The 22,622-nt window shown below is 38.9% G+C and overlaps 1 protein-coding gene and 1 pseudogene across 2 annotated transcripts in view; both read right to left on the bottom strand.

Annotated features, from left to right (window-relative positions):
* Positions 1-22,622, bottom strand: part of LPAR1 (lysophosphatidic acid receptor 1) — a 162,612-nt gene that overhangs the window by 24,828 nt on the left and 115,162 nt on the right. The gene's annotated exons all lie outside the window — the stretch shown is intronic.
* LOC113619824 (neuropilin and tolloid-like protein 2 pseudogene) lies at positions 7,554-8,769 on the bottom strand (annotated as a pseudogene).

Genomic DNA, 22,622 nt, shown 5'->3' with positions numbered 1-22,622 from the left:
AAAAGAATTTTAAAAAGAGTGGATATATGTATAACTGATTCACTTTGCTGTACAGCAGAAACTAACATAACATTTTAAATCAACTATACTCCAATAAAAATTAAAAAACAAAACAGGAAAAGCTCAATGGGATTTTTAGTTTCCATTTCAGAAGGGACGAGAGAACTAGAGACCAGACACCAGAGTGGTAAAGATCAGGATGATCTGAACCATTTTTTGTACCTTCCCCATATTCCTATTACCTTCTGTTTCTCAGCTGAGATTGGAATCCAACACTCAGCAATATACAAAAGGTCTGGGTGTTTGTTTAAGGGTCAGCAAGAAAGCAGACAGGCCAGGGAGACACTATCTCAGTCTCCCTCAGAGTAAACCTCAGAGGCAGAAAACCCCAAGTGAGAGAGGAAGTGGACAGACAGATCCAAAGCCATCTGGGTCACCCAGGACTGGGGAAGGGAGAGAGGAAAGCAAAAAGCAATGCAGAAACAAAACAGCTAAATCACAGGTTTTCAATACTTAATAATAGAAAATGGAAAGACAAACATAACATCTTTCCAAACACACCCACTTTTGACCACCCATAAGCCCAGACCTCTTTGCTGTGATCCTCTGCCTCTGTAGAACTGTGTATCACAGAAACTTGGAACTTGGAAACTCGGTCACTGCCAAGAATCTACCTCCCTCAAAACCAATGCTGACCTCTTTACAGATGCAAATGTCTGATCCCAGACCCAGAGACAGAATATAAAACTTTGAAAAAGGGAAAACCTTGTCTTTTAATGACAGTTTACAAAGGAAGAGAATTGAGAGGTCAAAGACCTTTTTGTTGACTAAAGAGTTCTCATTCAACTGTTTTTACTTCTAAAAGCAAAGAGAGAAGAGGCAAGATTAAATGAGCTTCACCATTCATAATAAAACCCCTTTTCAGACATTCGTCATTCCCACAGCACTGAAATGCTGTTAATGGAGCTAGTGTTTGGATGTTCAGGCTTTCACCAACTATAGAAACTGGCAATCTCTAAATTTGAACTATTATAGCCCTATGGCTCTTGCTGGAGACAGTGTCTCAACATCACAGTTTTTCATTACTCAGTAACTGTGCCCCGAGGGAAGGGCCAGAGATTCCACTCTAAATGTCACCAGGACACTGTCCTTCCTTCTTCAACCTCCAGATGAGACTGGGCCCTTTTAGTTCACAAGGTGCTTGCTCATCTTGCCACTCTTGGGACTGTCCCAACTGGTGAAAGGGTTGACCTCAACTGGACTGACCAACTGGTCAACCTTACGAGGGTCAGATTTTCAGCCATAAGAAGGTCTGGCACAGGAACAAGGACTCCATGGCAGAACATTTTTCATTTACTCTTCAACACAGTGTATAAAGTAGGGTCAGCTGTCTTATTTCTGATGAGGAACCTAAAGTTGAAATCAATTGACTTGTCAAGCTACCATTCAAATTAAATCTGTGTTCAAATCCAGATATTCCATTGTATTCCCAGACCCTGAAATTCATTTGGCATGTAACATACTACCTATCTACCTGCCTATCTACCTACCTTTATGGAAATAAAGTGTTGAACTATCTTATTCCAAGATAATTTTCCACCAGACCATGCCACATGAAAAGTACAGACTTTTAGAGCAACCATTACATTAGGTACAGGTTTGCAAAAGTCGTATTTATGGTAAAGGTCAATTTACCATATTACAAGTCAGTCTTACAGCCAAATCAGAAAGGTTCATCTTCCTGAGAGAAATGAAAATTAGCACGAACTTGTCATTACACACACACACACACACACACACTCACACACAATTCTAAAAGTCCCTAAGCCAAAGTTTTATGGAAGTATTGATAAAAGGTTTTATATATATTTAAAGTATATCCATTTTTAGCGTTAGATATTACAAACCCACGTAATAACGAGACTAGAACAGCAGATAAGTGCATGATACACCCAAGAAACAATAGCCCATTTTGTAGGGAACAAAGTAAGTGAAGGGGAATTATGGGAAATAAGTCTGAAGAACAGGCTGCAATATGATTTTGGAAGGATGAGATTATTAGGGTAAGAGATTTCAGCTTTCCTTCTTAGGCAAAGCGGATGGATCCATTTGAATTACTGATTAGGAAGATCAAAGGGACTATTTTGCAGGGTGCAGAAGGGTGAGATGCTGAAAGTGGAGAGAATGGCTAAGAAGTTCAAGTCCTGCACAGGAAGGCTGGTTGTTGTTAGATTGTATTAACAGGACATGTCCAAGCTTGACAAGTATCATCACTGCCCTTTATCTTTGGCAGGAGATGAGGAACAAAAAGTTCTCCACTGCATTTTTCCTGTGGTTCCTGCCCACAAAGGATGCCATCATCTTAAAAGGTGTCTCTCCCGAGGGGAAAAGCAACCTCCACACCCAAGAACTTACAAACTCCCACTGGATTCTAACCATACTTCCCTTTGTCTTCTTATGTAGCTTCCTAACTTTTAAACTGTTTTATCACTGAATATGCAAATGTCTTTAATAAACATGTTTCTAACAAACATCTAGAACAATCCTGGTTGAGAGAATAACTCATGGGTTACTCTGGTTGAGAGAATAACCCATGAGTTATTCTCTCAACCAGGATTGTTCTAGATGTTTGTCAGAAACACCTTCCTTCCCAGATTGTATCCATGTAAGCATCACAGAGGCTTACATGGATATTCCCAGATACTTACATGGAAGATGCCTAACACAGTATGAATACAAAAGTCTTCTCCCTCTTTCCACTTCTTTCCTCATGAAAGACTCAAAAAGAAGCTTGCTTTATTTTGCTTGCTGAGGTGCTGCTTCTGCGTTTTACTCCTCCTCCTTAAAAAAGGATGTTTTTACCTCTTCCGCTAGGTCAAGTGCTAATCCTTGAAAACGGAAACTGTCCTTAGTTCTAACCACCTGGCTTGCATAGCAACCTTGGATGAAACAGACTTCACAAGTTAAAAATAAAAGTCTGAATTCAGCGATTGTAATGATGATAAGGGCCCCTTTGTGCCAACTACATTGATGTGCAGCATGTGAGTCACGTGTCTAAGACACAGACACTGTCCTCAAGAATACTTTAGACTGTTTTAAACTCTGTTTAACTGTACTCTTAAAACTACTGTGTTTAGCTTTTTATAGCTTTCCTTTACCTTCTTTCATTAAAAAAAATTTTACTTCTATTTTGTGATCATGAGAGTTCTACACAATGTAGAACCCTTTAAAACGCAATATACAACAAAATTCATAATACCGTCTTTGAGAGCAAGTCTGTGAACAGCATATATATGTGTACACCTATGTACACGCAGACATATATGTGTGTACATATACATACAACCATATACATATCTTTGTACACATTTTTTTCCACAGAATAAATTCCTAGAAGTACAAAGACATAAAAGGATATGAATAAAGTCTCTAAATGGAGCTTTTAGCTAATTTTCTATACTTATTATCATGGAGAATGAAACAGTGACTTCCCTAAGAAGAGAAATTGAACAAGTTTGCCTTCTATTACCTCTTCCTGCTTACTTCGAGTATCTGTCAACATAACAATTTAATCAATTATCAATTATCAAACCATAGTAACAGCATGAACGACCAAAATAAAGCAAACAGGTAAGTATAGAAATAAAATAACCCTATGGTAAATATTAGGCAGACTTTAAATATTAAAGATAAAGGAAGAAGTATCAAGTACGATATCAATTTTATAACACGACTGTATATATTTATGTGCATGTATACACACACACAATATCTGTTGAAGGCGTCTGCCATGTGCCCTGCCCTGTGCTAAGCTCATCCCGCGTACTTACTCACGTATTTCTTTAAATAACCTCAGGAGACAGACACTCCTACTGTCTCTATCTTACAAATGAGGAAACTGAGGTTCAGAGAGCTCAAGAGGCCTTTGTGGGCTACACAACTAAGAAATGGTGGAGCTGGGATCTGAGTCCAGATCCGAATCCCTCCGGAAGCCTTTGTTCCGAGCGACAAGGCTACACTGCAATGGGAAAAAACACACTGGGTAGAAATATGTCCCAATGGTGGTGGTCAAAGGCAGGGTGGCTTTACTTGTATTTAAATGTTTGCCCTTTATAAAACATTGACATTAGATGTGATGTACTTTTCTAGGCAGGCATAAATCAGTGAAGAGTGAATAAATATCACATGTAGCCCTTGTGACTCCAGGCCATCATTACTGATGATCCCAGGACATTTTTTAAAAATTTTTAATTTATTTTAAACATATTTATTGGAGTATAACTGCTTTACAATGGTGTGTTAGTTTCTGCTTTATAACAAAGTGAATCAGCTATACATATACATATATACCCACATTTCCTACCTCTTGTGTCCCCCTCCCACCCTCCCTATCCCACCCCTCTAGGAGGACACAAAGCACCGAGCTGATCTCCCTGTGCTATGCGGCTGCTTTCCACTAGCTGTCTGTTTTACATTTGGTAGTGTATATATGTCCATGCCACTCTCTCACTTCGTCCCAGCTTACCCTTCCCCCTCCCCGTGTCCTCAAGTCCATTCTCTACGTCTGCGTCTTTATTCCTGTCCTGCTCCTAGGTTCTTCAGAACCTTTTTTATTTTTATTTTTTAGATCCCATATATAGGTGTTAGCATATGGTATCTGTTTTTCTCTTTCTGACTTACTTCACTCTGTATGACACACTCTAGGTCCATCCACCTCACTACAGATAACTCAATTTCGTTTCTTTTTATGGCTGAGTAATATTCCATTGTATATATGCACCACATCTTTATCCATTCATCTGTCAATGGACACTTAGGTTGCTTCCATGTCCTGGCTGTTGTCAGTAGAGCTGCAATGAACATTGTGGTACATGACTCTTTTTGAATTACGGTTTTCTCAGAGTATATGCCCAGTAGTGGGATTGCTGCGTTGTATGGTAGTTCTATTTTTAGTTTTTTAAGGAACCTCCATACTGTTCTCCATAGTGGCTGTATCAGTTTACATTCCCACCAACAGTGCAAGAGGGTTCCCTTTTCTCCACACCTTCTCCAGCACTTATTGTTTGTAGATTTTTTGATGATGGCCATTTTGACCGGTATGAGGTGATACCTCATTGTAGTTTTGATTTGCATTTCTCTAATGATTAGTGATGTTGAGCATCCTTTCACGTGTTTGTTGGCAATCTGGATATCTTCTTTGGAGAAATGTCTATTTAGGTCTTCTGCCCATTTTTGGATTGGGTTGTTTGTTTTTTTGATATTGAGCTGCATGAGCTGCTTGTAAATTTTGGAGATTAATCCTTTGTCAGTTGCTTCCTTTGTAAATATTTTCTCCTATTCTGAGGGTTGGCTTCTCGTCTTGTTTATGGTTTCCTTTGCTGTGCAAAACTTTTAAGTTTCATTAAGTCCCATTTGTTTATTTTTGTTTTTATTTCCATTTCTCTAGGAGGTGGGTCAAAAAGGATCTTGCTGTGATTTATGTCAAAGAGTGTTCTTCCTGTGTTTTCCTCTAAGAGTTTGATAGTGTCTGGCCTTACATTTAGGTCTTTAATCCATTTTGAGTTTATTTTTGTGCATGGTGTTAGGGATTGTTCTAATTTCATTCTTTTACATGTAGCTGTCCAGTTTTCCCAGCACCACTTATTGAAGAGACTGTCTTTTCTCCATTGTATATTCTTGCCTCCTTTATCAAAAATAAGGTTACTATATGCACGTGGGTTTATCTCTGGGCTTTCTATCCTGTTCCATTGATCTAAATTTCTGTTTTTCTGCCAGTACCATACTGTCTTCATTACTGTAGCTTTGTAGTAGAGTCTGAAGTCCAGGAGCCTCATTCTTCCAGCTCCATTTTTCTTTCTCAAGATTTCTTTGGCTATTTGGGGTCTTTTGTGTTTCCATACGAATTATAAAATTTTTTGTTCTAATTCTGTTAAGAATGCCACTGGTAGTATCATAGGGATTGCACTGAATCTGTAGGTTGCTTTGGGTAGTATAGTCATTTTCACAATACTGATTCTTCCAATCCAAGAACATGGTATGTTTCTCCATCTGTTTGTCATCTTTGATTGCTTTCATCAGTGTTTTATAGTTTTCTGAGTAAAAGTCCTTCACCTCCTTAGGCAGATTTATTCCTAGGAATTTTATTCTTTTTATTGCAGTGGTAAATGGGAGTGTTCCCTTAATTTCTCTTTCAGATTTTTCATCATTAGTGTATAGGAATGCCAGAGATTTCTGTGCATTAATTTTGTATCCTGCTACTTTACCAAATTCATTGATTGGCTCTAGTAGTTTTCTGGTAGCATCTTTAGGATTCTCTATGTATAGCATCATGTCATCTGCAAACAGTGACAGCTTTACTTCTTCCCTTCTGATTTGGATTCCTTTTACTTTTCCTTCTCTGATTGCTGTGGCTAAAACTTCCAAAACTATGTTGAATAATAGTGGTGAGAGTGGACAACCTTGTGTTGTTCCTGATCTTAGAGGAAAACGTTTCAGTTTTTCAGCACTGAGAACGATGTTGGCTGTGGGTCTGTCATATACAGTCTTTATTATGTTGAGGTAAGTTCCCTGTATGCCAACTTTCTGGAGGGTTTTTATGAATAGGTGTTGAATTTTGTCGAAAGCTTTTTCTGTATCTATTGAGATGATCATATGGTTTTTCTCCTTCAATTTGTTAATATCGTTTATCACATTGACTGATTTGCGTATATTGAAGAATCCCTCATTCCTGGGATAAACCCCACTTGATCATGGGGTATGTTCCTTTTAATGTGCTGTTGGATTCTCTTTGCTAGTATTTTGTTGAGGATTTTTGCATCTATGTTCATCAGTGATATTGGCCTATAGTTTTCTTTCTTCATGACATCTTTGTCTGGTTTTGGTATCAGGGTGATGGTGGCCTTGTAGAATGAGTTTGGGAGTGTCCTCCCTCTGCTGTATTTTGGAAGAGTTTGAGAAGGACAGGTGTTAGCTCTTCTCTAAATGTTTGATAGAATTCGCCTGTGAAGCCATCTGGTCCTGGGCTTTTGTTTGTTGGAAGATTTTTAATCACAATCCCAGTTTCAGTGCTTGTGATTGGTCTGTTTATATTTTCTATTTCTTCCTGGTTCAGTCTCAGAAGGTTGTGCTTTTGTAAGAATTTGTCAATTTCTTCCAGGTTGTGCATTTTATTGGCATAGAGTTGCCTGTAGTAATCTCTCATGGTCCTTTGTATTTCTGCAGTGTCAGTTGTTACTTCTCCTTATTCATTTCTAATTCTATTGATTTGAGCCTTCTCCCTTTTTTTCTTGGTGAGTCTGGCTAATTGTTTATTAATTTTGTTTATCTTCTCAAAGAACCAGATTTTAGTTTTATTGATCTTTGCTACTGTTTCCTTCATTTCTTTTTCATTTATTTCTGATCTTATCTTTATGATTTCTTTCCTTCTGCTAACTTTGGGTTTTTTTTGTTCTTCTTTCTCTAATTGCTTTAGGTGTAAGTTTAGGTTGTTTATTTGAGATGTTTCTTCTTGAGGTAGGATTGTATTGCTATAAACTTCCCTCTTAGAACTGCTTTTGCTGCATCCCATAGTTTTGGGTTGTCATGTTTTCGTTGTCTTTTGTTTCTAGGTTTGTTTTTTTTTTAATGTATTTGTTGTGATGCCTTTGGCATTTGATATATGTTATAAAACATATAGAAATCTAAGAAATAATGTGATACCATCTGTGATATGCTACAAAATTCTAGTGACAGTTTTATTTCTAATTTTTTGTTAAGTTTTTATTTATTCATGGACTGATTTCCCTTTGACCTTGCTAACTTCTTTAAAGCCTTGATTTGATTACCCTGACTGAATAATCTCTTTTCTAGCCTTAAGATTCTAAAACCAGAGTGAGCCCTAGCCACTAAAACAAATAACTTCTTTACCTGGAATAAACGAACATTTTGCTCGAAATCCCAGTCCTTCAAGTTCTTCATCAGAACTGAACTTAATTCACATGAATCTCCCTGTTGATCTAATTCATGGAGGGCTTTTCACACCACAGTAACGATCTACAAGTGGAGACAAACCAAACGGCCCATCTCGAACTTCCAAGTGATCAGACCAACATTCAAATGATGGTTCTATATAATAATGTTCATCAAACGTCAACTCTGTTCTTTGACATAGAGCAGCTTCCAAAATGTAGATACATTCCTTGTTTGGTGGATATGAGTCAGGATAATTTGGTGAAGCAAAATGACCTCCATTGCTGGTTCGAACCCAAATGCCACACTGGGTTGCAGGAATGTGCTTGATTCCAATATTTTGTCCATCTTGGGTCTTCTGGGCCACAGCAATCCCTTCCACTAAAAGTACTGTTATTAACAACACTTTGAGGACTGAGCAGAGCTGCTCCAGGGTCATGTTCCCAAGCTGCCTGGCGCTTCACGAGGGGTCAAGGTGGCAACGAAGAGGCGGTGGTGGCGGAAGTGCGGCGCTCATGGCTCAGTGCGGCGGCAGCCCCGCTGTGTCCCCATCGCCCACCACCAGGTTGCTGCCCGTGGGGTAGGACTCAGGTCCTGCGGCCCGCCATGCCCGAGCCTCCTGGTGGGCTCTCGCGCTGCCCCAGCCCACCGACGGGCACTGCCTCCTGCTCCGCAGCACTCCGCTCCATGGACCGCCTCGCTGTCGGGGAGCGCAAACACAGGGGACCGAAACTGCGTGGGCTGGTCCGCCTGCAGCCGCGGCCCAAGACCCACTGAAGTCTAGGTGTTTTTTGATTTCCTCTTTGATTTCTTCAGTGATCTCTTGATTATTTAGTAGCATGTTGTTTAGCCTCCATGTGTTTGTACTTTTTACAGATTTTTTCCTGTAACTGATAATCTAGTGTCATAGCGTTGTGGTTGGAAAAGATACTTGATATGATTTCATTTTTCTTAAATTTACCAAGGCTTGATTTGTGACCCAAGATATGATCAATCCTGGAGAATGTTCCATGAGCACTTGAGAAGAAAGTGTATTCTGTTGTTTTTGGATGGAATGTCCTATAAATATCAATTAAGTCCATCTTGTTTAATGTATCATTTAAAGCTTGTGTTTCCTTATTTATTTTCATTTTGGAAGATCTGTCCATTGGTGAAAGTCGGGTGTTAAAGTCCCCTACTATGATTGTGTTATTGTTGATTTCCCCTTTTATGGCTGTTAGCATTTGCCGTATGTATTGAGGTGCTCCTATGTTGGCTGCGTAAATATTTACCATTGTTATATCTTCTTCTTGGATTGATCCCTTGATCATTCTGTAGTGTCCTTCTTTGTCTCTTGTAAAGGTCTTTGTTTCAAAGTCTATTTTGTCTGATATGAGAATTGCTACTCCAGCTTTCTTTTGATTGGCATTTGCATGGAATATCTTTTTCCATCCCCTCACTTTCAGTCTGTATGTGTCCCTAGGTCTGAAGTGGGTCTCTTGTAGACAGCATATATACAGGTCTTGTTTTTGTATCCATTCAGCCAGTCTATGTCCTTTGGTTGGAGCATTTAATCTGTTTACAATTAAGGTAATTATCAATATGTATGTTCCTATTACCATTTTCTTAATTGTTTTGGGTTTGTTATTGTAGGTCTTTTCCTTTTCTTGTGTTTCCTGCCTAAAGAAGTTCCTTTAGCATTTGTTGTAAAGCTGGTTTCATGGTGCTGAATTCTCTTAGCTTTTGCTTGTCTGTAAAGGTTTTAATTTCTCCATCGAATCTGAATGAGATCCTTGCTGGGTAATCTTGGTTGTAGGTTTTTCTGTTTCATCACTTGAAATATGTCCTGCCACTCCTTTCTGGCTTGCAGAGTTTCTGCTGAAAGGTCAGCTGCTAACCTTATGGGGATTCCCTTGTATGTTATTTGTTGCTTTTCCCTTGCTGCTTTTAATATTTTTTCTTTGTATTTAATATTTGGTAGTTTAATTAATATGTGTCTTGGCGTTGTTTCTCCCTGGATTTTTCCTGTATGGGACTCTCTGTGTTTCCTAGACTTGATTATTTCCTTTCCCATATTAGGGAAGTTTTCAACTATAATCTCTTCAAATATTTTCTCAGTTCCTTTCTTTTTCTCTTATTCTTCTGGGACCCCTATAATTCAAATGTCGGTGCATTTAATGTCCCAGAGGTCTCTAAGACTGTCCTCAATTCTTTTCATTCTTTTTTCTTTATTCTGCTCTGCGGTGGTTATTTCCACTATTTTACCTTCTTGGTCACTTATCCATCCTTCTGCCTCAGTTATTCTGCTATTGATTCCTTCTAGAGAATTTTTAATTTCATTTGTTATGTTGTTCATCATTGTTTGTTTGCTCTTTAGTTCTTCTAGGTCCTTGTTAAACGTTTCTTGTATTTTCTCCATTCTATTTTCAAGATTTTGGATCATCTTTACTATCATTACTCTGAATTCTTTTTCAGGTAGACTGCTTCAGGTAGACTTTTTCAGGTATTTCCTCTTCATTTGTTTGGTCTGGTGGGTTTTTAACTTGCTCCTTCATCTGCTGTGTGTTTCTCTGTCTTCTCATTTTGCTTAACTTACTGTGTTTGGGGTCTCCTTTTCGCAGGCTGCAGGTTTGTAGTTACTGTTGTCTTTTGTGTCTGTCCCCAGTGGCTAAGGTTGGTTCAGTGGGTTGTGTAGGCTTCCTGGTGCAGGGGACTCGTGCCTGTGTTCTGGTGGATGAGGCTGGATCTTGTCTTTCTGGTAGGCAGGACCACGTCCGGTGGTGTGTTTTGGGGTATCTGTGAACTTATTATGATTTTAGGTAGCCTCTCTGCTAATGGGTGGGGTTGTGTTCCTGTCTTGCTAGTTGCTTGGCATAGGGTGTCCGGCACTGTAGCTTGCTGGTCACTGAGTGGAGCTGGGTCTTAGTGTTGAGATGGAGATCTCTGGGAGAGCTTTCACCGTTTGATATTACATGGAGCCGGGAGGTCTCCGGTGGACCAATGTCCTAAACTTGGCTCTCCCACCTCAGAGGTACAGACCTCACACCCGGACTGAACACCAAGACCCTGTCAGCTACACGTCTCAGAAGAAATGGGAGAAAAAAGAAAGAAAGAAAGAAAAAAATAAAATAAAGTTACTAAAATAAAAAAATTATTAAAAATAAAAAAAAATTTAAGTAATACAAATAAAGAAAAACAAAAAACGGACAGACAGAACCCTAGGACAAATGGTAAAAGCAAAGCTATACAGAGAAAAATCACACAAACAAGCATACACATACACACTCACAAAAAGAGAAGAAGGAAAAAAAAATATATATCTTTTGGGAAGTCTGAGGTCTTCTGCCAGCATTCAGTAGGTGTTCTGTAGGAGTTGTTCCACATGTAGATGTATTTCTGATGTACCTGTGGGGAGGAAGGTGATCGCCACGTCTTACTTCTCCACCATCTTGAAGGTCTCCAGGACATCATTATTATTATGAGGCAATCCTTCACTTGGCCCCGGTTCTCTTCCTCCTTTCCTTGCAACTGAGGTGGTACAGTCTTCTAAAGAGGCAGGTGTCTCCTTAAGCCCCTCAGGTTTTCTTTAGAGAATGTTAATTACTGCCCCTGACCTCCTGCCCCCCCCCACCGAAAACACTGCACTGACTCCAAACATTTTATACTTAACTTGAAATGTTAAGATAACAGTGGTCCAGATATTATCAGGAAATACCATCTGAAAAACAAAACCTTGAAAAAGGAAGTATAATATGCTTGGCAAACTGCATAATTCATTCTTCTGAATAAGGTAAAATAAAGATTCTTAAAGGCTGTTGAGAGAAAATATAGCAAAATTCCGAGTGGTGGGCATATTCATTTTTAATGCTATAACAACTTTATAGCTAGAAGATTACCAACAGCATCTTTTTCAAAACATAACCCAAGGTATGGAAAATGAAATTTTAAAATTTTCTTAAACTTTTGAGGTGCAGGACAATAAGATTTTAAAAGTCTAAGAAATATTCTAATAAACCTCACTCTAGATTGAATCAGCCAATATATTAGAAAGTCAAGCTGCACAGAAATGTTTTCACTGAACTGCACTCTGGCAGCAGAACCCCTGCCTTCAGGAAGGAATATTATAAAAAATGGCCCTATGATGTGTGGTACTACTGCACGTGCTGACCATGGTTAGCTGTCCAGTACCTCACACCGTAACCAATGTGTCCATCACAGACGAAGACCCGTAACAGAAATGTCTCTTTGGGCTCAGTATTCAAAAGTGCTGTTTCTCCTGATACCTTATGGCCACCAACTCATGATTCTAACTGTGTTTATATCTGCCTTAACTGCTAGAAAGTATATCTTTACATGGCACTTCCTTACATTTATTTTTCCCTTCCCCTCCTTTCTCTTGCTTATTTTAAACTTTGTCTTCTGAACCGTATGCATCTTTTTAAGCTGCCTTAAGTCCTTTTTTTATACAAGATTAAGTATAAACAAACATAGGCAGATACTCTGCACACGTCTGTAAGACTGTTTATGTCATACTGCTATTTGGACATAACAATTACCCAACATGAATGGAATCAGCATGTCTCCTATAAACCAAAGTGGAGAAAATACATTTTCACTTCTATTTTAACAGTGAGGTCCAGTCTAAGGTCTGTCACAGGCCATTCAGCAGACACTCAGATGACAACTGACCCCAACAGAGTTGCTGGCTTATCTGCAGGGTCACAATTACATCCTGATTTTGCGTTTCTGAGCCACTGTGCTCAGGAAGTAAGTGGTCAGGGATATAAGACTTCTGCTATCCTTGAGGTGAGTGGACAAAGGGAATTGTCAGGTTGGAGATGTGACATCTGAAAAACAAACAGTGGACGGAGGAAGTGCAAGTGAAGGGATGGGGCAAGAGACAGGAGAATCAGGAAAGAGTAATGTCTCAGCAGCCAACAGAAGAGAAAAATTCAAGAAGGTCGTGTCCAATGATACATTCTTTAAGGAAGGACAAATATTTATGAAGCAAATATTGTTTAATGTACATTTAAATATATAATATTCCATCCTTTAGTCTTCCATCGAATAACATTAATTCCTTTTAAAATGGTGCTTTTCAAAAGCCAATTTTTCTTCCAACTGTGCTCATATTAAAACACATGGCACATCTATGGTGGGCGCACTCTACACAACCCCCCATGAGTCACAGCCTTGTACGGTCCCCTCCCCTCATGTGTGGGAAGAACCTGTAACTTGCTCCTAAGAAACAGAATATGGCAAAGGTTATGCATCATTCCCTTGATGGTTTGGTTACATGGCAAAGGTGGAAGGATTCTGTATATGTAATTAAACTGACTTTAAATGTATCAAAATGAAAATTACCCTGGGTCAGTTGGACCTAATCAAGTAAGCTCTTTTAAAAAGAAGTCAGACATTGGAAACTGTGAAGACTCTTTCTCTCTGTTGCTGACTTTTTTTTTCCAATTTATTATTCTTTTTATTGAAGTATAGTTGATTTACAATGCTGTGTTAGTTTCAGGTGTATAGCAAAGTGATTCAGTTTTATACACACACACACACACACACACACACACATATATTGTTTTTTAAGATTCTTTTCCCTTATAGGTTATTACAAAATATTGAGTATGGTTCCCTGTGCTATACAGTAGGTCCTTGTTGGTTATTTACTTTGAAGAAGCAAGATGCCATGATTCCACAGCCACAAGAAAATGAACTCCACCAACCACCTGAGAGAACTTGGAAGCAGATCCTTTCCTGGTCTGGCCTCCAGATGAGGAGGCAGCCCAGTCAACACGCTGATTTCCGCCTGGTGAGACCCTCAGCAGAGAACCCACTATGGTGCGCTTGGAATTCTGACCTACAGAACCTGTGTGATAGCAAGTAGATGTTTTTTTACCACCAAGCATGTGATCTGTTATGCAGCACAGAAAACTAATACAACATCTAAAGAAAGTCAATTTGCATGAGAATTGCCTTAAAATACTAACAGAAAAAAATGGAATGGAAGTTTCAGACTCTTTTTGTGAGTTTCTAGGTATCTATCATTTATATTCTTTTTTTTTTTTTTTTGGTAGCCTTAAATGTTTATTTTTTAAACCTGTTTTTTGAGGTACAACTGACTCTTAACTGCTCACATCCTACTTAGCCAAGCTCTCCCACATTAAATGTTCCAGATACTTAAAGCTTCCGCCACCATGTCCATGATGCTTGGCTGGAGGACCACCACACTGTATCACTGTAGGGGTTCAGTGTTTGCCTGCCCAAAAAAACTCACCTCCAGTAGGCCAGGAAATGTTTAGCTTGCTAGCCTGTGACTTTCACAATTTTCTAGTAAGCCAAGAGAGAACCGAGCTACATCTTTACATTGTTACAGTGACTCAGCACTCGAGAGTCAACGCCTTCTACCTCGAAGCTACAAGACCACTGGTTCTCCCCTCAGCTTCTATTTGGGCATGAAAACTACATTAACTATGGGACCAGCAAACTCCCTACAGACCTGAAAGGAGAGCCGAGGTTTCACTTCCATTTTTACACTGAGACGAAAACACAGTCTAAGGCCAGGCTATTCAGCTGAGACTCGGTTCCATAATAGCATGTTCTCTCTGCTGTGTGCAAAATTATACACTGATGATGTATTTCCATGCCTCTGTGCCCAGAAAGTGGTCAGGCAGCAATGGCTCTAGCACGGGTGAAAGGGTTAGGCATGTGAACATTTGGAAAAAAGGAGAATGGGGGAAGGGAAAGTTTGTCTCTTTCTGAAGCACTTTTCTGTCCATTGGAAACTGAACTTAAAAATGCTTGTATTATATTTTTTGATAGATGAATACAATGTTTTGACATGCAAATTAGAACTACTGTAACACTTAAATGTACTAGACACAGCAGAAACAGCAAATTTTCATGGCTTAGAAAAATCGAAGAGAATAACAATCATCTTTTTCTTTCCTTTCCTTCCTTCCTTCCTCTCTCGTTTTTAACGTTTTAAATATTAAGGGAAGCAACAAAGTAAGGAGCAGTGGCACTGAAATTGCAAATCTGGAGTGAGGGTGTGGCTTTCATCAAATGTTGAATTATCTTGAGCAATTCACATCATCTCTTGAGCCTCAGTTTTATCATCTCTAAAATGAGCAAAATGTCACGTGTGTAAAGTATATACCTATTATGTCATGAAAATCTTGAGATTACGTGTCTATTAAGAATACTTTTGGACTTCCCTGGTGGCGCAGTGGTTAAGAATCCACCTGCCAATGCAGCGGACACAGGTTCGAGCCCTGGTCTGGGAAGATCCCACATGCCGCGGAGCAACTAAGCCCGTGCACCACAACTACTGAGCCTGCGCGCCTAGAGCCCGCGAGCCACAACTACTGAGCCTGCGTGCCATGACTACTGAAGCCTGTGCACCTAGAGCCCATGCTCTGCAACAAGAGAAGCCACCGCAATAAGAAGCCCACGCACCACAACGAAGAGTAGCCCCCCCTCGCCGCAACTAGAGAAAGCCTGCACGCAGCAACGAAGATCCAACGCGGCCAAAAATAAATAAATTTATAAATTTATTTTTTTAAAATGAATACTTTAATTATATAAATCAAATGTTATGAGTGTAAGGTGTTTTTTCATTTTAATATTGATGTTCTCTCTCATAAACTGGTAAAAAGACAGATACTAAATTTTTTAAATGAGTGATATCGTTACTTTATTCCTAACAAAAATCAACATAATTGAAAATAAATTTTATGGGTGCTTTCAGAAAAATAAAATTAGTAACGGTTAACATTTAGGCACCAGATTTTATTTTATTTCGTTTTATTTTCTCATTTTTCATACAAAGTAAGTCCTATTATTAATCTCCATTTTACAGATGAGGAATCTGAAGTTTCAGGAAATTAAGCAATAAGTGGTAACCTAGGATACAAAAGCAAGCAGTCTAATCCAGAGCCCACAATTAACCACTCGACTACTTCAAATACATTTTCTGGATTGCCATGCCAAGAACAGGGACAGTGAAATGTGTCCTGGGCAGGCCTCTGTTGCCATAAGGCCACGAGCGGCCCTGGTGGATTGGGACATCTGGTGTGGAGCACGTGCCCGTCCACACCACAGGGAGATGGCCACCAAAAGATACTGCACATCACTGGCAGACCACTTGGGCAGCCTGCAGAGGAAATGAAGCTCCCTAGAGTTGTGAACTGACGAAGTCCTGTAAGATTTCGTGCCCAGTGATTGGTCCACAGCCAACTACCAAACCATACGAGTCCCTCCGGGGCTGCCTCTAGGTCTGCAAAAGTCAAGGAGTAGCTCCAGAGACGGCTGCTGCTTGATGCGGAAGAAGCGGAGCCAGGCTCGGGGCAAAGGGGAAGGAAACTGGACAGCTAGAACTAAGAGCTAAATAGAAACAGGAACCAGAGAACAAGAGAAGTCGAGTAACCGGAAGAAAACAAAACTGAAGTAAATCTAGAAAGCAGGAATACAGCAGGGCTCTGGTTCCCAAACTGTGCCCCGAGGCACCTTAGAGTTCCAGTTGATTTAAAAGAACACAGCCAGATAAACAGATAGATAAATAAATATATAGATTAGATATAGATATACGTCGAATGTCACTGTTTCCCTCCCCTTTATGTGTGTGTGTGTGTACATATACATATATGTTCAGAAACCATGTGAACTGCTAGCTTGAAGTAGTTCACAGTTTCAACATTAGGTGGCATTACATTCCTTTCTGTGACATCATGTCTCTGCAGTTTGTCTGCTATGAAAAAAAGCAAGTATTGCCTAAAACTCAGTGTGGAACAGGAAATTTTCTTCCTTTCAGTGTATGTGTTTTTGCTTTGTTTTATGAAATGGCTACTAATTTATCAGGACCTATCTACTTATTAGGCTGATTTAACCGCTTAATAAGTGAAACTGTCAGGTACTTCTTCTGGCCTAAAAAGCACTGTGAAAAAATTACTGAGACAATAAAGGGCACTGAGGGATGATGGGAACATCTGCATTAGGGATTCAAGTTGTCTAGGGAAGACAGAAACACGGCAGATCTCAGAAGAAAGTTGTGTTATCTGTTTTCGGGGTCATTCAGGATCACCTGACATGGTGGTACCACCCAGTCCAAGGAAAACCTGTCCCACTGAATCCCAGAAGCACGATGGGTCCTAATCCTTCTGGACTGCCTCTTCTTCTCACAGCATAATGAAGATTCACAACAGTAAGGATTAATCCTGGGACTTTAGGTTTCAACACAGCTATATGATCATTCAATGAAAACACCACGTTTTGTATTTCATAATAGTATCTACCAAGTCCTTACATGCCTGGTATCTTATATAATAATCTTACTTAATTTTTTGAGGTTTTACTGTTTCTGCTCTGCTTCTCATCGTACAGACAAGAAAACGGAAGCTTGGAGCCGTTGAATATGTTGCCCAAGTTGACTCTGCTGGTATGTAGGAGGGCCAGGATTAGAACTGAGGCAGTTGGCACTTGAGAGATAACTGTTATCCCCTGTGTTATACTGTTCAGCTGTTAGGCCTTTAGTTTCTTAAGAAATAAATATACTTTAGACTTTTACACGGAACGAAGTACTTCAAAGTAGTACATACATTTAAATGGGGCTAAATGCATTTCTATTTTTGTTTAGTCTTAGCTTCTAAATCCCAGAAAAAGTTTCCATCTCTTTTCTAGTTTTGCTAATATCCATCCTCACAAATAGAAATAATGTGAACGGTTACAACATGACACCACTAAGAGAGAAAAAAGAGCCACCCAATACTGGCATGAATGTCACAAAATATTCTCATCCCCTCGCGGTAAGAGTGTAAATTGGTGCAGACTTTCTACAGAACATTAAACCATAGTTAATCAAGATTCACAAAGTCTCAGTGAAGAAAGCAGAGATTCGTATTAGATAATATTTATCTCAATATTATTTATAATAGTAAAAAAAAGAGAGTAAGAGATAACACCTAAATACCCAGTGATTATATAATATTCCATCATTTGGATGTACTGAACTTTGTGTAGAAAACTCATGCTTTCAAACATTACTTAATGGCATGGTCACATGCACAGGATACTTTTAAAAATCATACAACAAAATTGTATGTACCATATGATTTCAGTTGTAAAGTATTAATCAGAACAAAGGATTGGAAAGAAACAGCATATTCATTTTAATATTTTGGTTCTTCTCTGAATGGTTTCAGAATTCTAAATTTTCTTAATTTTTACTTCTTAATTTTTAAGTTCTTAATTTTGCCTTTCCCCCCTCAATAAATACGTGTTACTTTGGTAATCAAGATGATCATTAAAATAGGATTCAGTCCTTAAGGGGGTAAATGCAGTCTAACAGATTACCTCATTCCTTGAACATCACCTATGATTCAACACTCAACTCAAAAAACTCATTGACATAAAGCTTTCCTGATTATACTATTGATGGGATTCCCTCTCTCCTCTAAACTCCCATACAGCTTTATCCAGACTTCTTTTCTGTTTTATAATAATCATCTATGTACATGTGGCATCTTTCCTACCAGACTGCAGGTTTTAGGATGGCAGGGCCATATTTGCTTTGTAACTGTATCTGCCTTAGGCCTTACTCCCATTCTGCCTTGTAATTTAGTCATATCTGTAAATGAGTAGGGATTACACATTTTGGTATTTGTTATCCCAACACACAAGAGGCAATAGATGTCACCTGAATTGAATTGGTTTGTAAATAGTGGCAGCGTCCTTTATAGCACCAAAGGGAGAAGAACTAGATCTAGTGGGTGGCACCCTAAAATATAGCTCTTTCCCAGATTTTGCCTCAATATATATGATAGTCCTAGCTATATGAAGTCAGTCTGGCCTCTAGGGAGATAAGAATGTTTCCTGCATCCAAGATGTTTGAGGAAAGGCTGAGAGACAACGTATTACTACTGTACAGACAAGCCAAGCCTGGCTTTGGAAGACGCTGTGAATGCCATAATCCTTGCAGTCTCATTCCACACCAGGATTCTACATTCATTGGTTAAACGAGTAATTAAGAGATGAATGCATAGATGAATAAACAAACCACAGTAATGGGTTGAGTTCCCATATAGGACACTCAATTCCATTTCTATGGGCAGACAGTGGGGAAATGCCACTAGTGATTATATAGGTCTATAAAAGAGGGTAAATGGCTCCAAGGAATGACCATCCTGGGAAAACAGTTCCAAAGACTAATTGCTACTGGCCAAAGGTGGCACTTTTATGAATGCAGAACAACAGGTAAGGCATGAGAACTTCATGTTCACTGTAACATGTGCCAGATAGCATTCTAAGTACTTTAACATCTGTTTAATTCCCATCACCTCCCCATTTCGGGGGAGAGTGATAAGTAATGCTGTCCCCAATAGGAAACAGAGCTCAGAAAGGTCAAATATACTGTCCAAGGTCATAAAGTCTGCACGTCAGCTGACTTGGGGTTTTTAACCCATGTACATGTAATGTAAATCTTAATCCCATGCTCTTTAGATTACCCCGTGCTACCTCTGGAAGAAAAGGAAAGGGGAGACAGGATATCCTTTATGTAGCCTATGAACTAAATGATTGATTTATCCTATTCTGTGAAGGTCTCCCTGTAGACAAATACAACTAACTGTATTAGGTTAATGCAAAAACAAACACACACTGTTGCTTTACCTCCTCTCCTGTGGGAGAGAAAAGGTTCCTCCTTAGAATAATATAAAATCACATGCCTACCTGAAAAAATCTTGGATTCTACGCCATGATTTCTCAAGGTATCTTAATGATAGGTCAGTCACATTTTCGGTCACTAAATTTAAAGGTGACATTTTTCTTGGATGATAATAACAATCAGTGTAGCTACTTCAAATACTTTGAGGAAAGTCTATTAAGTGTAAAAGTATCAATTTCCTTTAATAGTAAGCTCTTCAGGAGCCAAGAATTTCATCTTAGTAGTTCTGTGTTTTCTCCTACCTCCACCTTCCTTTACCTTTTCTCCTCATCCTCTTGTAAAGCAGGTGTACAAACACATGTGTGTAGGGGTGACCACAGGTCCTCACTCACTGTTTAAATGATACCAATACATTTTGGCAGGAAAGGTGAAAAACAGACTTTAGAAATGAGCAAGGGCAGATTTAATGCCAGGTTTGTGTGACTGAACTATGGATGCCTGGAAACCAACACAAACATTCTGCTTCAGTAGGTCTGGGCTGGGGCCCAGGAATCAGCTTATTAAACAAGCATCCCAGGTGATTCAGATGCAGGTGGTCCTTGGACCACACCTGGAGGAACACTGATGTAGCGGAGCCCTTCATGACAGATGAAGAAATTGCCATAAAGGTTAATAGGATTGCCCAAAGTCACACCAACCAGTAAGTAGCGAATCTGGAGTCAGAACATAGTCAATGCCTTTGCAACCAAACTACATCACATTTCATGCTTAGAATTCCAACCTTTTTTTTTTTTTGTCACTGCCCTATAAGCAGCAGCTGCGAAAACATTCATAGCTTACATTTATGTGACACTTCCTATAAAAAGAGCTTTCACAATCACTATCACATATGATCGTCACAAAAATATATTATCTATATCTGACTTATGAGAGAACTGAAATTCAGAGAGTTTAAGATTCTTGCTTAAATTTTTATATAATATATATTTGAGGCAAAGTAGTGAATTTAATGAGTCTTGATGAGTACTAAGCACTCAAATGTTAACCATTATTATTATCCTCATTTTTTTTTTTTAGAAACTCTCAAAACTATAAATATTGACCTAGGTAAAGTTAAAATTGGTATAAAAATTAATTAAAAATAAAATTAACATCCAAACTACACAAAATCTATTACATATTAAAACCTTAAAAAATCAAATATCTGGGCTTCCCTGGTGGCGCAGTGGTTGAGAGTCCTCCTGCTTATGCAGGGGACACGGGTTCGTGCCCCGGTCCGGGAAGATCCCACATGCTGCGGGGCGGCTGGGCCCGTAAGCCATGGCCGCTGAGCCTGTGCGTCCGGAGCCTGTGCTCCGCAATGGGAGAGGCCATAGCAGCGAGAGGTACACGTACCACCAAAAAAAAAAAAAAAAAAAAATCAAATATCTTTGATAAAACTTAGCTGTAAAATAAAGCCAAAGGAAAGTAAATGTGAGAGGAAGAATGAAAACTCACAATGGTAGACACTTTAATTGTTACAATCTGGTTTGTTCCCAACAAACTAATGGATAAATTAAGTTTTCATTTTACAATCTATACAAAAACACTTGATGTTCATGAAAATTTCAGTTAAACTAAATCTGGAAAAGTATAGCGAATTAGAAATGTTTTAAGTATATTAAATTGTTGAAGGGATTAAAGTAGACTAATATACGCTCTAGAAAATATCTTCTCAACCAAAATTGAATGTTACTGTAATTTTGATTTAAATATCTATATTCACAAAGATAGAACAAAAATGTCCTTGAAGTCGAATTAAAACAATGGGTCAAAATATTCCATCACTTCTATAGGCTACCTAGTAATAAAGTTACATACAACATTATTAATGTTATAATTCAATAGTTGCGAAGGGACAGCACATTGAACATACAATGTATTATAATGTAACAGCAGCAAATCATTTACTATTTGATATATTATAGACAAATCAATGTATATAAATGAATGTATTTTCTAATTCTGTTTCAAGTTCTTTCTGTTCCTGATTCTCATGTCTTTTGAATGTATGCATGCTTTAGTGACAGATTTCTGGCCTTAAAAGTGGTAGAACCAATTCAGATTGAACTAAAATATTAAGAAATTCCGTTATGGAATTTAGCATAGCAATGTAATCATCTATACTACAGTTAGACTTACTATTCCAATTTGATTTCTACAGTATTCTCTTCTATTTTAAATAAGCTGATCTTATGTATTAGTACTTGTAGATATGCTAGAGTACATGCATGGTGCCTTAGAAATAGTGTTTTTCAATGAAAACGTCTTCATTTTTCCCAAGACATAAGAATTTGCCTAATTAAATAAAGCTAGTGCTCTAATCTCTACGACTTTTGTTTATTTGATGATTACACATGGACTTTGCAGGATGTCCAAATATAGGCTTCCCCTGTTTCGTTCAGAAACTCAGATTCCAGAGCCTCGATTTATAGCTGGGCTTCTCCTCTGGGGCTGGGGCAATATACAAAGGAGCATTCCCGGGCATCATGTGCTTAGCAAGGTTAGCAAAGCAAATCCCTCCAGAATAACGTGGTGAATCACTTGTTGGCCACAGCAAACGCTTGTCAGCTTTGCACCTCATCAGTTTCCCGTGCAGGTCCTGTAAGGCTGGGCTCCTGAGTGGCTATCTTCCCTCTCCCCCCAAGAAAGGAAAGTAACTCGAGCAAATGAATTCCTGCCTGCCATATGAAGAGAAGCTTTCTGAAGTGTAGAAATACCCATTTAGAATGAACTCATGGAAAACCCTACTTAAAGTGCAGTGTTCTCTGTGTCAACAAAAGTCTACTTGGGCAGGATAAATAGGTGAAGCCATGAATTTCCAGTCTCCCGATGCCAGACTAAATCCCACTTCTTCAAAAAGACCCTGTTATTGCTGTGTAACCCTATTAGAACTTCATATTTGCTTTGGATCATTATAATAACTCCTCTATTGGTGGAGGAGACCAGCCAGGGTTTAAGTAAAGCCATGACCACACTCAGTCTAGACAGTATC

The sequence above is a fragment of the Aethalodelphis obliquidens genome, unplaced genomic scaffold, assembly GCF_003676395.1.
Source record: "Aethalodelphis obliquidens isolate GAN/ISIS:26980383/991018 unplaced genomic scaffold, ASM367639v1 scaffold7, whole genome shotgun sequence".
NCBI classification, from domain to species: domain Eukaryota; kingdom Metazoa; phylum Chordata; class Mammalia; order Artiodactyla; family Delphinidae; genus Aethalodelphis; species Aethalodelphis obliquidens.
The sequence above is the reverse complement of the archived record's forward strand: the minus strand, read 5'-3'. Positions and strand labels throughout refer to the sequence as shown.